Source organism: Podarcis melisellensis (genome assembly GCF_964234715.1).
Source record: "Podarcis melisellensis genome assembly, chromosome: 13".
Classification (NCBI taxonomy): Eukaryota; Metazoa; Chordata; class Lepidosauria; order Squamata; family Lacertidae; genus Podarcis; species Podarcis melisellensis.
In genome coordinates this window covers 14580769-14598636 of record NC_138545.1, presented here as the reverse complement: position 1 = coordinate 14598636, position 17868 = coordinate 14580769, and the positions used below count along the sequence as shown (strand labels likewise).

The 17868-nt window shown below is 43.1% G+C and overlaps 1 protein-coding gene and 1 pseudogene across 2 annotated transcripts in view; both read left to right on the top strand.

Moving 5' to 3' along the window:
- The first annotated feature begins 1313 nt into the window (after window positions 1–1313).
- LOC309354733 (ribonuclease pancreatic pseudogene) lies at window positions 1314–1748 on the top strand (annotated as a pseudogene). Its single transcript has one exon. The product of its transcript is annotated as a ribonuclease pancreatic pseudogene (transcript).
- A 3359-nt stretch (window positions 1749–5107) lies between these two features.
- LOC309354008 (C-type lectin BpLec-like) overlaps window positions 5108–17868 on the top strand; it is a 196614-nt gene continuing 183853 nt past the window's right edge. Inside the window, exons 1-2 of the transcript XR_014162148.1 lie at window positions 5108–5787; window positions 6988–8410. The gene's annotated coding sequence lies outside the window, so the exon portion shown is untranslated. Of the gene's footprint in view, window positions 5788–6987 lie in introns of the transcript that reaches the window.

Here is a 17868-nt window from a genome sequence, read left to right as displayed (position 1 = left end):
CTCCGAGCCCTTTCAGGTACGTAGCAGGAATGCAGGTGCCAGGAGGACAGCTCCACCCCATCACACGTGCTGTGGCTACTGCACATTGAGCTGATAAGTCCTGTCTCTGGGTTATAACAAAGCTTATAAGATAAATGTCCAGCTTATAAGATAAATCACATGACAGTCTGTTCCTAAAGATACAGACAGACAGACACACACACACAGAGAGAGAGAGAGAGAGAGAGAGAGAGAGAGAGAGAGAGAGAGAGAGAGAGAGAGAGAGAGAGAGTACCAGAGCTGAAACAATGAAAACAGAATAATGCAATTTGGATTTGAGGGTGGAAGATAATGTTTGTTTATAGAAAGTGGCTTTGTAGGGTATTATATTGAAGTGGCTGAAGTGAATACTGTTTATATACAGTGGTCAGATGAAGAATCAGAAGTTCTTCCATTTCTGAACTTTATTCCCCCCCCCCCTTCCTCCCTCTCTTTTTTACTCTCTTGTCTATTTCTTTTTCTTTATTTCTCTCTCTCTATGTCCCCTGCTTTTCTTTCTCTCTCTTTTTTCTATGTTATTATTGTATTTAGATCAATGTTTTAGTTTTGGACAAAAAATGAGATATTTGATATTTCTCTTTATAAATCCTAATAAAATGTATTAGGAGCAATCTGGGTGAGTCTTAACCTCTTCTGACTAGAATTTACCCATGGGGAATTTTTTTCCGGTAGTATTCAACTAAGTACCACTCAGAGTTAGTCATACTCTTTAGTTTCATTGGGTCTACACTGAACAGGACAACTGTTGAATACCACCCTTTACTTGGCTAACATACAGTATAAAGGCCAATCTGCTTAATTTGCACTTTTTAAAAGAATATGCAAATAGAAACACAGCTACCCCTTTGAAATTTATACTTCTCTGAATTTTGCAATACATTTCTCCAACCAGAAATGCTTATATTACAGAAATGCTCATATTAGGGTGAAGTGCACATATGAAGGCATATATTCATGAAAATAACATGTAAAAATGCATTATATTAGAGAAATGTGTTTTGAAAGAAATGTGCATTTTAGGTAAAACTGCTGACAAAAAATGTGTATGTTAGGAGAAATTGGTGCTAAAATGCTGCTGAATGTTCTTGAGGACTTTCTAAATAAATAAATAAATTGCAAACAAATGTGGAAATGCAGAGAATGGAACTTAAAGTTGGGGAGGGGTGAGAAACATCCCTATCAGTGCCTCTTATTTTATTCCTGAAGAAATTCGCTCCTTGCTTTAAAATATCCTCCTCTTCTTCCTTCTGCTCTATAGATTCAACAGCCCCACCATGATCACCACCAAAGGTTCTTGCTGGCTGCTGTTGCGTTTGGCCGTCCTCCTCGTGGTTATGCTGGTGCAGTCCAGCGAAGGAGCAAGCTACCGGGATTTTGCGAACAGACACATTGATTATCCGAAAACCGCAGCAAACAACCCCAATGCCTACTGCAACTTGATGATGGCTCGGAGAGGACTGAACAGGCCGGTCTGCAAACCCACCAACACCTTCATCAACGGCAATCCCCGCTCCGTCCAGGCAATCTGTGGCAGAGGGGGAACTCACTTCCGGGGCAATTTATATACCAGCAGGAGTCGCTTCCGTGTGGTCGTCTGCCGCAGCACAGGAAGATTCCCCAACTGTAATTATCGTGGCAGGGCGCAGTCCAAGCGAGTCCGTGTGGGCTGCAGAAATAGATTGCCTGTTCACCTTGCCAGACTAGTGTGATGCAACCCACCATTCATCCACAGGAAGCAGAAGTCTGAGGACATTCTGGCAACCGTTGAATTTCCCTTTGCTTGCTGCTTTCTCTACCGCTTAACTTTGAGGGCATATCCACACTGCAGGCTTAAAGTGGATGAGCAATAGTTCCTTCCTATGAAATGTAGACCTGAGAGGAGGGGGCAGGAGTCACCAACAAATATTTATGGGAGTCACTTCTTTGCTCATTCAGTTCTTCTCCTTTGCTTTCTGCTTTTCCTACAATGTACCTCCACAGTGCAGGTTTAAACCCAGTTTAGAAATAGTTCCTTCTCCCCAGGGGCCCCGGGGGGAACTGTAGGTCTGAGAAGCGGAACTAGGGGAATTAAACTGTTCCTTACTCAGATCTTTTTCCATGTGGTTTTCAGGCTTTTGCCAAAGGTGGAAAGATGCCAAAGAGGCACAACCTTTGCACTTTTAGTGGTTGGGTACTAAAAAGAATAATCGCAGAATGTGTAGCTCATCATGAAAGCTAGATCTGCTGAAATTCCCTTTTCTACACAACTGTTCAAGGCGTAGGACACCTGCCGTCTTTTACATCTGGTGACCCTGCTTTTATCTCATGGTGATATCCCCTCTTCACCTCCTCCAGAATCCCTTCCTCAGCACCCTCACCTGAGAAACATAATGCATTTCAAACGAGTCAATTTGTTCACTGAGAAACTGAAACAGGGCTGGAGAATCTGTGGCCCTCTAGTGGCCATTTGACCTTAACTCCCATCAGCCTAAGCTAGTATGATCAATGGTTATGGATGGTGGGAGTTGTGATCCTTCAATACCTTGAGGGCCACAAGGTTCCCCAATGGCATTAACGCTCTGCTTCACCCAGGCATGTGAATTGCTTGATTTCTGTATGCATCGTCACTCCCTAGCAGTGACTGGGAGCTGAAAGCATGACCTTCTCCATACATCCAGTTACAGATAGGTAGCCGTGTTGGTCTGCCATAGTCATGGAGAGACCTGGTCTGAACAAAGACATTGGATTCTTATCTCATTATACATGACAAAGCCATTTTTCACCTTCACACCCCTTGCTTTTTCCTGTAAGACCTATTGCAGTCGTTAAGAGTCGTCAACAGGCTCATCACAGCTATCTGCCAATCACCCATTCCCACCACCCTTCTGGGTAATACCCCTCCCCACCTTCTCACTATATAGAAGGGTCTGGTGACTTCTGTTTCAGTGTATCTGAAGAAGTGTGCATGCACACGAAAGCTCATACCAAGAACTAACTTAGTTGGTCTTTAAGGTGCTACTGGAAGGAATTTTTTTTGCTTCTCCATACAGATACACTAGGGAATGCTGCCTGAGAGAAGACATTCTCTGTGACAGTCCCTAAGGTGTTAAATTCCCCTTTCCCCACAGGGATGTTTCTGATTTCTGATATTACAAAGCTTTCACCTTTGCTGAAGACTCATCTCTTTGCCCTGGTTTTCGACACCTGAGATATTTGTTTTTAGGGTGGTAAATTGTTTCAAATGGTTTTAATCCTCTATTGTTACATTGTGGGTAGTATTTTGGGACGATATGATGAATGGCAGGCAAGAAATCTATAATCAATGTTAATAAATAACACTTTCTCCTACCTCCTCCAGTCTTAGCAAATATGTATCTACTTGTAGAGGCCATTACTATCATAAGCACCCTTGCTTTAGCATGCAATAAAATGAGTTTTTGCAAATGCAAATACTGAAACGGTGTTTCTGTGTCTAAGAAGTTCTTAAGTGTGAAGGCTGTGGCAAACTCTGTTGTGTGGGTAATGCACTCTGCGCATGCCCAGAGAATTCCTTCTTTATTCTATGGAAGTGGTTAGCTGTGGAAGAGAAATGAGTACTTGTGTCTATGAAGTAGTTCATAAGTACTGGGGCCCTGCTTTCCTTCTCCTTAAAAATCCCTGGTCCTGAATGTGATAACTGTGCCCCTAAAGGACCAGGTATGTAGCCTTGTGGTCATTTTGGACTCACAGCTGTCCATGGAGGCACAGGTCAATTCTGTGTCCAGGGCCACTTTCTACCAGCTCCATCTGGTATGCTGACTGAGACCCTACCTACCCACCCACTGTCTTGCCAGAGTGGTGCATGCTCTGGTTATCTCCCGCTTAGACTACTGCAATGCGCTCTACGTGGGGCTACCTTTGAGGGTGACTCAGAAACTACAACTAATCTTGAATGCAACTTCCAGACTGGTGACTGCGAGCAGATACTAGGAACATATAACACCAGTTCTAAAAGATTTACAGTGGCTCGCAGTATATTTCCAAGCAAAATTCAAAGGGTTGGTGCCCTAAATGGTTTTGGCCCTGTATACCTGAAAGAGCACCTCCATCCCCATCATTCAGCCCAGATACCAGGTCCAGTCCTGAAGGCCTTCTGGTGGTTCCCTCGCTACAAGAAATGAAGTTACAGGGGGCCAGGGAGAGGGCCTTCTCGGTAGTGCTGCCCTCCCATCAGATGCTAAAGAGATAAATAATTATACAACTTTATAAAGACATCTAAAGTTAGCCCTATATTGGGAAGTTTCTAATGTTTGATCTTTTTTTATTATTATTATTATTTATATTCAGTTGGAAGCCTCCCAGAGTAGCTTAGGTAGGATATATCATGATGATGATGATGATGATGATGATGATGATATTTTGGCCCATTTATCCAATCTCTTAAAGTCATATTGAATCCCAGTTCTGTATTCTGTGGCATTAGCTACCCCTCCCAGATGTGATGAGCATAATCTCAATTCCTGCATCCAAGTAATTCATAAACAAGCCCAGGAAAGAACTGTGCAGCACCCCACTTGTCACTTTCTTCCATTAGTGAGCATTAGTGAGCATTCTGTGATGATGAGGAACCATTAGTGAGCATTCTTTGGATTCAGTCAGTCAAATCCACCTATCCTTGTCCAGAAAAGAAAAGAAAAGAAAAGGGGGGGGGAGAGAGTTGCAGAATGGAATGGCAACAGAAAACCAGTATATCAAATTACAATCCTACATCACTAAGTATCAGATGATATTTAAATACCCCAGGCATTCTGTTGGCTTAGCTGAGAAGTGCTTGTACTCTGAACTCTTGGTTGTTGTCACTGTTTTTCAGGGCTGAACATCTCTGGAAATTGGGCAGATAAGTAGATAAGAGCAGTCCCAGTGAAGCCTGCCAAGTGTGAAACCTGAACAAGCAGAGCATTGGAGTTTCTTTTTCTTTTCTTTTTTCTTTTAAAGGGCCAGGATCATTTGCTCAAATAATGATGCCTACAGTTGTTCCAGCTGTTAATACATTCTGACACATCATCTCACTGATAAATTATTGTCTACAGGCTTCTTTCTTGTTGTGTTGCCAGCATTCATTTCCCTCTCTAGGCTCTCTAGAAGTCAACAGTGAAAGCTTATCCATATCTACCCAGAAGAAAACATTTGCTCCATATTTTCTGACCCATCATCACCCTGGTATATCCCCGTGCCTTGGTCTCCCCCCGTCATACTTTTGGGAGTGCCTTCTGGATAGTTGGAGGTGTTGAAGTTGTTGGGAGCATTTGGTTCCCTCTCTAGGCACTCCAGAAGGCCGCCTGATGCATATCTGACCCACCAGGGCTCATCTTACATTCAACATGCAGAAATATTAAGATTAAAATTGGTTGGGGCATCAGCTGCTATTTGTCCACCGTTGCTGCACCGTTAGTTGTGGAAACTCTCCAATAAGCTTCTGAGATCTGCACTGAGTGAGATAAACATCAGGTGGATATATATACTCAAGAGTCCCTTGACCAATGAATGAAGTTGAAAAGTAAGAATTTCCCAATTCAGAGCTGGGAGAGTGCCTAACTACATTGGAAGAGATCCATATTTACAAGAAGAGAGCAGTCACATTGCCACTCAAAAGCTTGCGTGCTGGAGAGAGATTCTTCAACCTTATGGAATATAAGTGGGATCTCACTAAGCGTAAGTGATCAGAGGAGACCAGGATAAAGTCATTTCCCACCTGAAAAGTTGTTGCTGCCATTCTTTCTTATATATACGGTAAGTAGGAAATCATCCTAATCAGTCTTGCTCTGAGTCTGTTCTTTGCATATAGAGTCCTTTGGTACCTTTCAGTAGTAACAAGATTTGCAGAAATCAGCAGGTGAAGATAAACAATATTACAGTGGTACCTCGGGTTAAGTACTTAATTCATTCCGGAGGTCCGTTCTTAACCTGAAACTGTTCTTAACCTGAAGCACCACCTTAGCTAATGAGGCCTCCCGCTGCCATTGTGCCGGCGTTGTGTGATTTCTGTTCTCATCCTGAAGCAAAGTTCTTAACCCAAGGTACTATTTCTGGGTTAGCGGAGTCTGTAACTTGAAGCGTCTGTAACCTGAAGCGTCTGTAACCTGAGGTACCACTGTACCTGCTAAGTTTTCTCCACCACTGGCTCTATCTACACCCCTCTCATTGGTGTTTCTTTCCCTGATTATGGAAATACAGTGGTGCCTCGCTAGACGAAAAGAATTCGTTCCGCGATTCTCTTCGTCTAGCGGTTTTTTCGTCTTGCGAAGCAAGCCCATTGACAGCTTAGCGGATTAGCGCTACAGCTGTCAAGCGGCTTCCAGCGATCAGCTGTTAAGCGGCTTATCAGCGGAACAGCTGATAAGCGGCTTAGCGGCTTAAGAAAAGGGCAAAAAAAGCGAAAAAAAACCCGCGGGGGGATGCAAGATTTTTTTCGTCTTGCGAAGCAACCCCATAGGGGAATTCGTTTTGCGAAGCGCCTCCAAAACGGAAAACCCTTTCGTCTAGCGGGTTTTTCGTCTTGCGAGGCGTTCGTCTTGTGGGGCACCACTGTATGTTTAATGTTTGTTATTGCGGTATGTATTTTTGTGTCTTTATATTGTAAACCACCCTGTGATCTTTGGATGAAGGGTGGTATAAAATTTTTACTAACAACAACAACAGCGGCATTGCAAAATTCGGGGGAAATGTGAATTTCAAAGGACAGCAGCGTTTTTGTTTGTATTCTGTTTCAGACAGCCTAGAGTTCATGGATTCGCTTTTAAATGTGAACTCAATCTTATTTCTCCCTTATCCCTAATTTCAGCCCACCAGCACTACTACCTGAAGCCTGAAATGGTTCACTCTAGACTTCTACCACCGCATTTTGTATATAGCCTTGTTTTCATCTTACACAAATAGGCATCACTTTAACATTCCCCCATTTATTCCTCCTCCTTCTCCTCCTCTCTGTAGATTCCAAGCCCCCACCATGTGGTCCTCCAAGGTCTCCTGCTCATTGCTGGTGCATCTGGCCATCCTTCTTGGGCTTCTGCTTGTGCGGTCTAGTGAAGGACAGTCCCGAGAAGCTTTTGTTTGGAAGCACATAGATTACCCCAAAAGCTACCCAACTTCCCACCCTGACACCTACTGCACGCTGATGATGATGCAGAGAGGGATGACTCGATATGTTTGCAAAGAGACAAGTACCTTCATCAACGACTTCCCCGTAAGTGTCGTGCAAGTGTGCAGAGGGAGAGGGACTCCTTCAAGTAACTACTTTGACAGCACAGACTCCTTCGATATGGTCCTCTGCAGATACACAGGTGGCCCACCTCCTTATAACTGCAGGTACAGTGGCAAACCCGCACACTTACGCATTCGTGTGACCTGCACCGGCAACCATCCAACTCACTATGTGACTCAAAGGACATAGGCAAATGGTGATGCGTCTCATCCTCCATCTACAAAAGCCAGAAGCTGTTGGACATTTTGGCCCAAACTCAGTTCTATTATCCTGCATGCTTTCACCTCGATATATCTCTGTAACATATCCACAATACAAACTTTTGCTTCTCCAAGAGTCATTTGCTTTCCCAGGGAACCCTGGGAACTGTAGTTCTTCAAGAAGCAGCTATGGGAAATACCTTTGGGTGACATTTCTTCATCCCTTTTCCTTTTGGCCTCTATGGGTATCTTTTTCCTCTTTCCACCATGATAATGAAAGCATCACCTGCCGCGTCCCGCTCCTCAGCATTTTCACCAAACAACATCAGATTTATAAGCAGGAGTATAAACATGCCATGTTTGTTCCACCAAGGGATGGATGACAAATTCATTTTGATTCACATTTTAATGTGGCACTACCTAATTCACATCTTCCAAAACTGCATGGGAACCAAAACATTCGAAATACATACTTCTCTGAATTTTGCAATACAGCTCTTCATCCGAGTTATGCTGACCAAAATGAGTAAACAGTGGTACCTTGGGTTAAGTACTTAATTCGTTCTGGAGGTCCGTACTTAACCTGAAACTGTTCTTAACCTGAAGCACCACTTTAGCTAATGGGGCCTCCTGCTGCTGCCACGCCATTGGAGCACGATTTCTGTTCTCATCCTGAAGCAAAGTTCTTAACCTGAAGCACTATTTCTGGGTTAGTGGAGTCTGTAACCTGAAGCATGTAACCTGAAGCGTATGTAAACCGAGGTACCACTGTACTAAGGGAATGTGAGCATAAAAATGCACATATTTGTGAAAATTATATACAGAAATGTATTGTATTCAGAGAGTACTGCTTGCAAAAATGTGTATATTGAGGAAATATGTACTAAAATGCTGATTAACTGGAAATAATAATAATAAACTGGAGCAGGATTTAAGACTGGAAGAATGAGAACCTGGGAGAAATTTATATGAACAGATTTGTCCATCCCTATTTGTGCCTTGGCACTAATTTTAATAGCTAGATAAAGAAAGTGTTGCCTCCCTCCTTTCCTTACACTCCCTTCGTACCAATAGCCTAATCTGTCTTTTGTCCTTTTGAGCTGACAGGAATAAAAAAACCAAAAAAATAAAAATCTCAGTACTGGAATGTTCATAACTTTCCATAGCATTTCAGCGGCTGAGTCAACGGACTATAGTGACCTCATTGCTACCAGCTGAACCCAGATGTGGAGCACATTTGCAAACAAATACATGCTCTTTGGGTGGCATATTATAATCTGATATTCCATATGCTTTAATTTGATACAATAGTTTCTCTACAATTATCACATTTCCAAGGTCAATTGCTTAAAAATTGCTTTAGCTTTGAAAGGAGGATATATTGGTAGCTACACCTCTCACATAGGTGGCCCACTGCTTCTCTCCAGTGTTCACTATGTGGCATCATACTCCTCTTCTCGTCTCATAGGTAACAAGCAATAAGCTTAGTAAACATCATATGGCATACACCAGGCCAGGGCATATGAAGGGGGGCGGAGGGGGCGGGTTGCCCGGGCACCACTCTGGGGTGCGTGACAAGATGGGCCGCTGCCTCCCCCCAGCTGTAGAGTGGCCGAGGGCGCACGCACAGCTAATATGGGTGCCGCTCGAGTTGCGTCCGTATGGGCTGCCATGCATGCGCAGTCCGTACGGGGTGCTGCTCACACAGTATCTTTACGGGCTGCCGCTCACACGGCGACCATATGGGCTGCTGCATGTGCGTAGTCTGTACGGACATTGCTTGTGCACCGCCAGGCAGTTTGCCCCGCCCCTCGGTGCCCCCGGGTGCCGGAGAGGTTTCCTCTGCCACTGACACCAGGCATGTCCCAAGTCCGTTTCGAGGGCCTAGTCACGATGAATTAATCCGGCCCCTGTGGCAGCATATGTCCTGGGGTAAAATCCTTTAAAAAGCTCACCAACTTTGGGGTAAAAACTTCAATTCTCAAAAAAACTTCATCAAATCTGGCCCTCTTTGAAATAAGTTTGGGCACCCCTGGCATACACAGATCAAGTATCTACACTACTGTGAAGGGGGGTGACAAGTGTACTGAAAAAAGTGGTTTTAAGGAGAAGGCTGCTGATTGGCAACCACTTGCAGAATTGTTAAATCATGTGCTACATGCTAAATCATGTGCTATCCATGCATTCACAGAGAAGACAGTGGTTTTTAACATGGAGAATGCATACCTTGCAAATGTCCTGGAAAAACCGGGGCATCCTTTTTTTTTATCACGAGAGAATGGCGGCCATTTTGGTTACCTTGATCTCACAAGATTTTGTAGCACGATTTCCCCCAATCTTGTGTGGCTCCTCAAAATGCTCATTTTTTGGGAGCCATGGGTGAAAAAGGGGCAGCAACTGTGGCATGGAAATGTGAGAGATTGCAGCAATCAAAATGGCCATCGTGCTTCTGCGATTAAAAAATGGGAAGATGGTGTCTGGGAAAATGGCACCCCAGATTTTGGCTTCCAAGTGCTGGAGGGCTGTGAAGTTGCCAACCACTTTTAGTACTGCTAAATCAAGTTCCGGTGAGTACTATATACATTTCCAGTTTCTCATTTTGGATGGCTGACACCTACCGTTTTTCAATTGGTTACATATTTGTTGTGCCATTTAAAAGGAAGTTATATTCTGCAGAATAATTGTGTGTACATAGGTAATAAACAAATAAGGAAGTTTGCACTAAAAATTAAATTGATTTGCATGCAAACGTAAATTATTAAAAACACAGAACTGCATACCTAAACTGCTCATAGTGCTGTTATAGAAGTTGTTTGCTTTCAGTAAATCTAAGAAAGGAACAAATGAGACAGTCAACATGCAAAAACATTAGTAAAAATTACATAACATAAATTCAACGGTAAAAGGTAAAAAGGTAAAGGACCCCTGGACAGTTAAGTCCAGTCAAAAGTGACTATGGGGTTGTGGCGCTCATCTTGCTTTCAGGCCGAGGGAGCCAGTGTTTGTCCACAGATAGCTTTCCGGGTCATGTGGCCAGTATGACTAAACTGCTTCTGGTGCAACTGGACACTGTGTTGGAAGCCAGAGTGCATGGAAATGCTGTTTACCTTCCTGCCATAGCAGTACCTATTTATCTACTTGCACTGGTGTGCTTTCAAACTGCTAGGTTGTCAGGAACTGGGACGGAGCAACTGGAACTCTCTCCATCAGGGAGATTCAAACTGCCAACCTTCTGATCAGCAAGCCTCAGAGGCTCAGTGGTTTAGACCACAGTGCAGGAACACACCCACCCTAAAATGAACTGTATTAAATTTATTTTCTAATTGCGGTGCTCATCTCGCTTTATTGGCCGAGGGAGCCGGCATACAGCTTTCACGTCACATGACCAGCATGACTAAGCCACTTCTGGTGAACCAGAGCAGTGCATGGAAATGCCGTTTACCTTCCTGCCAGAGTGGTACCTATTTATCTACTTGCACTTTGATGTGCTTTTGAACTGCTAGGTTGGCAGGAGCAGGGACCAAGCAATGGGAGCTCACCTCGTCGCAGGGATTGGAACTGCCGACCTTCTGATCGGCAAACCCTAGACTCTGTGGTTTAACCCACAACTCCACCCACGTCCCAAAAAGTGAGAAGTATAGACCTACAAATAAAAAGAACATATATATGCACATAATGGCAGCCAGTGTCATTCTGCAATACAGCAATGACCAAACATTTGCCAGCTCATTTCAAAACTACATTTGGTTGATGGACATTTGAGACACACTGAGGCATTTGAGACACACATTTGAGACATTTGTGCAACTGTACTGTTGCACAGCTGCAGTTCCCACCAGTGTTTGTGTGTGTGTATCTCCATTCCGGGACCAGACCAACCAAGAAGCAGCTGCCTCGGCTGTCAGAATGCCAAGACGTGGCACCACTGCAGGTGTCCTGTTGCCCCAGCCCTGGTGGAAATTGGTAGTGGTAGCAGTGGCAGCTTCCGCTTCTTCACAGGTGCTGCTTCATAATATTTATATTTCATTAAGGTGATTTCAGTTAAAAGAAATAAAGTAATGGGGAGGAGAGAAGGAAAAGTGAGAGGAAGAAAAACAACAACAAAGATACATATACAAATAAAAATATACCCCCCCCCAAAAGAGCAATAAACGATATTCCCATGTATTATTGTATTATTTGGTATAGTGTTATTGTCCTAGTGCTTATGTAAATGCTAATAGCCTGCTACATTTTGTATAAGCTCATTCCAAATGTCATCGTATTTATCCATACAGAGTCTGTGCCTGTAAGCAGTCAGTTCATAAATCACCAGTGATGTCATATCATCAGTTCATCGATGGAAGGGTATCAGATCTTTATTTTTCAAATGCCTCAACATTCCTCCTCTTGGCCACCATCAGGGCACGGAAAATCTATTTCCATTGTCCCATTGATCGTTGCCATACTGCAGGTATATAGTTCAATAAAATATTCTCCGCTGAACGTTTTAACTTTTTCTGCACAGTCATAGTTACACAGTCCAGCACTTTCTTCCAAAACTTGTTAAGTAAATAATACTGTACAAACATGTGTTTCAGAGAGGCATTGTCCTTGCCACATCTCCAACACTGAACTATCTTAGCTAACCCTTTTTTTATACAACCGTAAAGGGGTCCAATAAACTCTAAATATTATTTTATGTTGTATTAGTCTTAATTTTAAATCTAATTACACCTTAGGTATTGAAGGTAGTACATTTTCCCAGTGTCTGGGTAATAATGGAAGTTCTAATTCTTTCTTCCAATCATCTCTTACAGTCTGCATATTGAACGTGTGTATTGCTTAACAGATATCTATAAAAAGTAATTGCTGGCTTTTTATTTTTGAATGAGCTGTCCAATTGCTCCAATATCTCAGGTATCTTGGAAGCTGAAAGGGCTGACGATCCTAACACACTTGTTAGGAGATGTTGTAATTTAAGATATTGCCATTGGGCTGCATCTGATAGAAGATATTTTTGTCATAAAATAGCAAAAGTATAAAATTCATCTTCCCCATCTATCAGTTGGTCCAATGTCAATACACCTGCTTCCATCCAATTTTTACCATATCACCATATGTTTCGCAATTCGTAGTGTGGGGTTTCCCCACGGAGTAAGTTTAGAATGTGAAAATGGATAAAATTTGTTTTTATTAGCCAATATATTCCATATTCTTCTAAGTTAAGGTTACCAGACGTCCCTGCTTCCCGGGGACAGTCCCCAGATTTACAGATCAGTCTCCATACAAAATCCATTGACGTTGAAAAGTGTCCCCGGATTCATTGGAAAAAATCTGGTAACCTTATTCTAAGTGATTTAATTGTTTCCAGAGTCACCTGAGATTTCAGATATTTTGATCCTAATATTTTCCAACCAGCCCAAGGTGCTATGTACATATATTTTAGGGTTGCCCACCTTGGAAAATTAGGGCCAACAGTGGGATTCTAATATTTAGAATATTTCCAATCTCGTGATGTTGTCTAATAGCGTGAGCCAGGGGCTCTAAACAAATATTAAAAAGCAAAGGTGAGTCTGGTTCATTGAGCCAACGGCTTCCAACCACAGAATGCAAACACAGCATATATATATATATATATATATATATATATATATATATATATATATATGCTTTCGTAGATTTTCACGGGTACAGGAATGCAGGTTTTGGTGTCCTCGGGTGTCTTCCCGTGTAAAAGTTGGGGTGTCTAGGCGACGTTTCGACGAGGTCTCACTCGTCATCTTCAGGCTGGTGCTTTCGGCTTCTTGTTACTGGAACAGAGCAGGATCTCAGTGTTTGAGTTCCTATAAATACTGTTGAGGGGGTGTGGTGTATAGCCTCCAATGTTCTGGGCAGAGAGGAAGTTCCCAGGCTAGTGTGCCTTTTCTTCTTTTGTTCCTTAATTACTTGAGGGATATCTTGAGTGATTTCTTGAGTGATATCCTGAGTACCACTTAGGTGGGTCATTAGGTGTGGATTAGTTGCTAAAGTCTTTGTGTCTTGACCTCTTGAACTTTGTGAAGAGTTTTTCTGAGAAGATGGCTGTACTGCACTTAGTTGTGCTCTGGCTTGGCTTCGTGTATAGGGGCGAGCTGTGGTTTTGTGGCCTGTGTCAGCCAGATCTGTGTAGGGATTGCAGGGGGGTGCAGCATCCGGAGGTGCCACCATGGTTTGGCTACTGGATGGTGTCTGTAATTTATCTGTGGAGAGGGTCTGGGTTTGGGTCTGGTGTGGTTGATTGGTGATGGCGTTCTGTGTGCCTCTGGATCTGGTGTCAGTTTTTGTGGGGAGGGCTAATTTCCAGATGTCTGGCAAGCGGGATGTGTCGTCACGCTTGTTCATGTTGTGAGGGTGTTTCTCTATCTCGATGGCTTCCATGATTATTCTCTTGTGGTGATGTTCCATGTTAAAGAGCAATTTGGAATCTGCAAAATTAATTTCGTGTCCTGTTTCTTTCATGTGTTGGAAAAGAGAGGAAGTTTTTTCTTCTTTTTTGACGGCATTCTTGTGTTCTGCGATACGTGCATTTATTCGTCTGTTTGTTTGTCCAATGTACGTGGCTGGGCAGACTTTGCAGGGTATTTCATAGACCCCTTGGTTTTCCAACTGGATTTTATCCTTGGGGTTTCTGAGGATATTGGCTATTTTTTGGTTGGTGCAAAAGGCTGTTTTGATATTGTGTTTATGGAGGATTTTGCTAATTTTATCTGTAGTGCCCTTGATATAAGGAAGGAGGGCCATGCCATTGTTTTCTTCTGTGTCTTGGTTTTTGGGGGGTGTTTCTTTTTGGATTAGCTTCGTAACCCTGTTTTGCTGGTATCCATTGGCAATTAACACATTTGAGAGATTCTGTAACTCAGTTGTCAAGTGGTCTTTGTCAGCCAGGCGTTTGGTTCTGGAGATGAGAGTCTTGGCTACGGAGTTTATTTGTGCAGGGTGGTGGTGTGATTGTGCATGTAAGTAGCGGTTGGTGTGTGTTTTTTTCCGGTAGATAGTGTGTCCTAGGGAGCCATCAGGTTTTTTGTAGATTAGGACGTCAAGGAAGGGAAGTTGGTTGTTGGCTTCTATTTCCATAGTGAATTGTATTTTGGGGTGTAGGCTGTTGCAGTCGCCCCGAGACGCATCCCCACGGAAAACATCATATGCGGAGTCGAAGCTAGCCTAACCAAAATCAACCCAGATGAAGCCAATAAAATCAGACTTGAAGTCACCAACATCCTCTGCTCCAGCAAACCACCCAGAAGCAATTTACACAAAGAAGAACAGAAAGCACTCACCAACCTGAGGAAAGACAACAACATAATCATTCTCCCAGCAGACAAAGGTAATGCCACTGTTGTGATGAACACATCGGACTACCAAGCAAAACTATCAAATCTACTCCAAGATCCTACCTACCAACCTATAAAAACAGATCCCACCACCTATCTGGAAAAAACCACCAAATCCAAAATAAAAGCCTCTCCTATCAGTGAAGAAATCCAGCTAAGAATCATCCCCAGAGAAAAATCATCCAGATGCCCCAAACTCTACGGCCTCCCCAAGATACACAAAGAAGGAACACCACTCAGACCAATAGTCAGCTCCATAGGCTCACCTCTACAAAATCTCGCTAAATTTCTCGCCAAGCAACTTCAGCCCTATGCAGAATCCATCTCTTCACACGTTCCAAACTCCTTCCAGTTCATAGAAACAATAAAGAAGCAAAACCTACATCCTAATGACCTACTTGTGAGCTTCGATGTTGTATCTCTCTTCACACAAGTGCCCATTAATGAAGCCTTGACAGCCATTCAAAACAAATACAATCCCCCCGAATACATCTTGGACCTGACCAACCACTGCCTAACCAACACGTACTTCATCCACAATGGACAAAGATACAAACAGATAGAAGGAGCACCTATGGGATCACCCCTCTCACCGGTCATCGCAAACCTGTACATGGAACACTTTGAAACCAATGCTTTAGACAAGTCAGAACACAAACCCAAACTTTGGCTCAGATATGTTGACGACACCTTTGTAATTTGGCCACACGGGAAGGAAAAACTGGATAGCTTCCTCACACATCTCAACAGCCTACACCCCAAAATACAATTCACTATGGAAATAGAAGCCAACAACCAACTTCCCTTCCTTGACGTCCTAATCTACAAAAAACCTGATGGCTCCCTAGGACACACTATCTACCGGAAAAAAACACACACCAACCGCTACTTACATGCACAATCACACCACCACCCTGCACAAATAAACTCCGTAGCCAAGACTCTCATCTCCAGAACCAAACGCCTGGCTGACAAAGACCACTTGACAACTGAGTTACAGAATCTCTCAAATGTGTTAATTGCCAATGGATACCAGCAAAACAGGGTTACGAAGCTAATCCAAAAAGAAACACCCCCCAAAAACCAAGACACAGAAGAAAACAATGGCATGGCCCTCCTTCCTTATATCAAGGGCACTACAGATAAAATTAGCAAAATCCTCCATAAACACAATATCAAAACAGCCTTTTGCACCAACCAAAAAATAGCCAATATCCTCAGAAACCATGGTGGCACCTCCGGATGCTGCACCCCCCTGCAATCCCTACACAGATCTGGCTGACACAGGCCACAAAACCACAGCTCGCCCCTATACACGAAGCCAAGCCAGAGCACAACTAAGTGCAGTACAGCCATCTTCTCAGAAAAACTCTTCACAAAGTTCAAGAGGTCAAGACACAAAGACTTTAGCAACTAATCCACACCTAATGACCCACCTAAGTGGTACTCAGGATATCACTCAAGAAATCACTCAAGATATCCCTCAAGTAATTAAGGAACAAAAGAAGAAAAGGCACACTAGCCTGGGAACTTCCTCTCTGCCCAGAACATTGGAGGCTATACACCACACCCCCTCAACAGTATTTATAGGAACTCAAACACTGAGATCCTGCTCTGTTCCAGTAACAAGAAGCCGAAAGCACCAGCCTGAAGATGGCGAGTGAGACCTCGTCAAAACGTCGCCTAGACACCCCAACTTTTACACGGGAAGACACCCGAGGACACCAAAACCTGCATATATATATATATATATATATATATATATATATATATATATATATGGGTCTGGTGACTTCTGTTTCAGTGTATCTGAAGAATGTGCATGCACACGAAAGCTCATACCAATAACTAACTTAGTTGGTCTTTAAGGTGCTACTGGAAGGATTTTTATTTTTGTTTTTTATTTTGTTTCGACTACAGCAGACCAACAGAGCTACCTACCTGTAGCTACAGCTATTATGCATCTTCTTAAGGCACATAGTGATAAGGCACATAGCAACAGCCTTTCTTAGCAATGAGGAACTACAACACAGCAATGAGGTACTGCAATATGCTTTCCCTGAGCATGGTTGCCACAAGCACACCCATTCCACTGGCATTTCCTTTATATACCTTATATAAAGACCTATTTTCTCATGCTGTTTATGTATGTTGATCATATCCACAGTATTTACTTTGCCAGCACCTGATAGAAAAAAATTCTTTGGACGCCAATACACAAATTTTATGGTTTTCTGGGAAATTGGTAATATCCCTTTTCTCTATTCATCCGTATTCCATAGAAGGATAACTGCCCCACCCCTCAAGGGCTGTATAAGAATGTTAGTATTACTCTGCTCATAATATAAAAGCGGATCAATATAAGTCCCCACAGATACCATTCACTTCAAGCAACTCTAGAAAGGTGGTATTGAGGTAATATTATGCACACATAAGGTAAAGAGACCCCTGACCATTAGGTCCAGTCTTGGCCGTCTCTGGGGTTGCAGCACTCATCTCGCTTTATTGGCTGAGGGAGCCAGCGCACAGCTTCCGGGTCATGTGGCCAGCATGACTAAGCAACTCTGGCGAACCAGAGCAACGCACAGAAACACTGTTTACCATCCTGCCAGAGTGGTACCTATTTATCTACTTGTGCTTTCGAACTGCTAGGTTGGCAGGAGCAGGGACCGAGCAATGGGAGCTCACCCTGTTGCAGGGATTCGAACCGCCAACCTTCTGATCGGCAAGTCCTAGGCTCTGTGGTTTAACCCACAGGCCCACCTGCTTTTTTTCTCTTTATCTCTTCTTCCTCTAATCTTTCTACTTTTTGGAAGATCAAATAAAGAAGAATTGTGATTTAAAATATAGAAAATATTTAATCCTCCTTCCTTCCATCATCACTTTGAATGAATGACCATCAACAAATAGACCAGCTGCACTTATAGTATGTTCCTCTTTCCCAAAGGTCAACAGGATGATGGGATTCACCATCAAGTTCAGCTTTTACCTTGGAATTCTGGTCTCCAGTTGTTTCTCAGGAGGTGAGCATAATACCAAATTACCCAGAAGTCTGCTT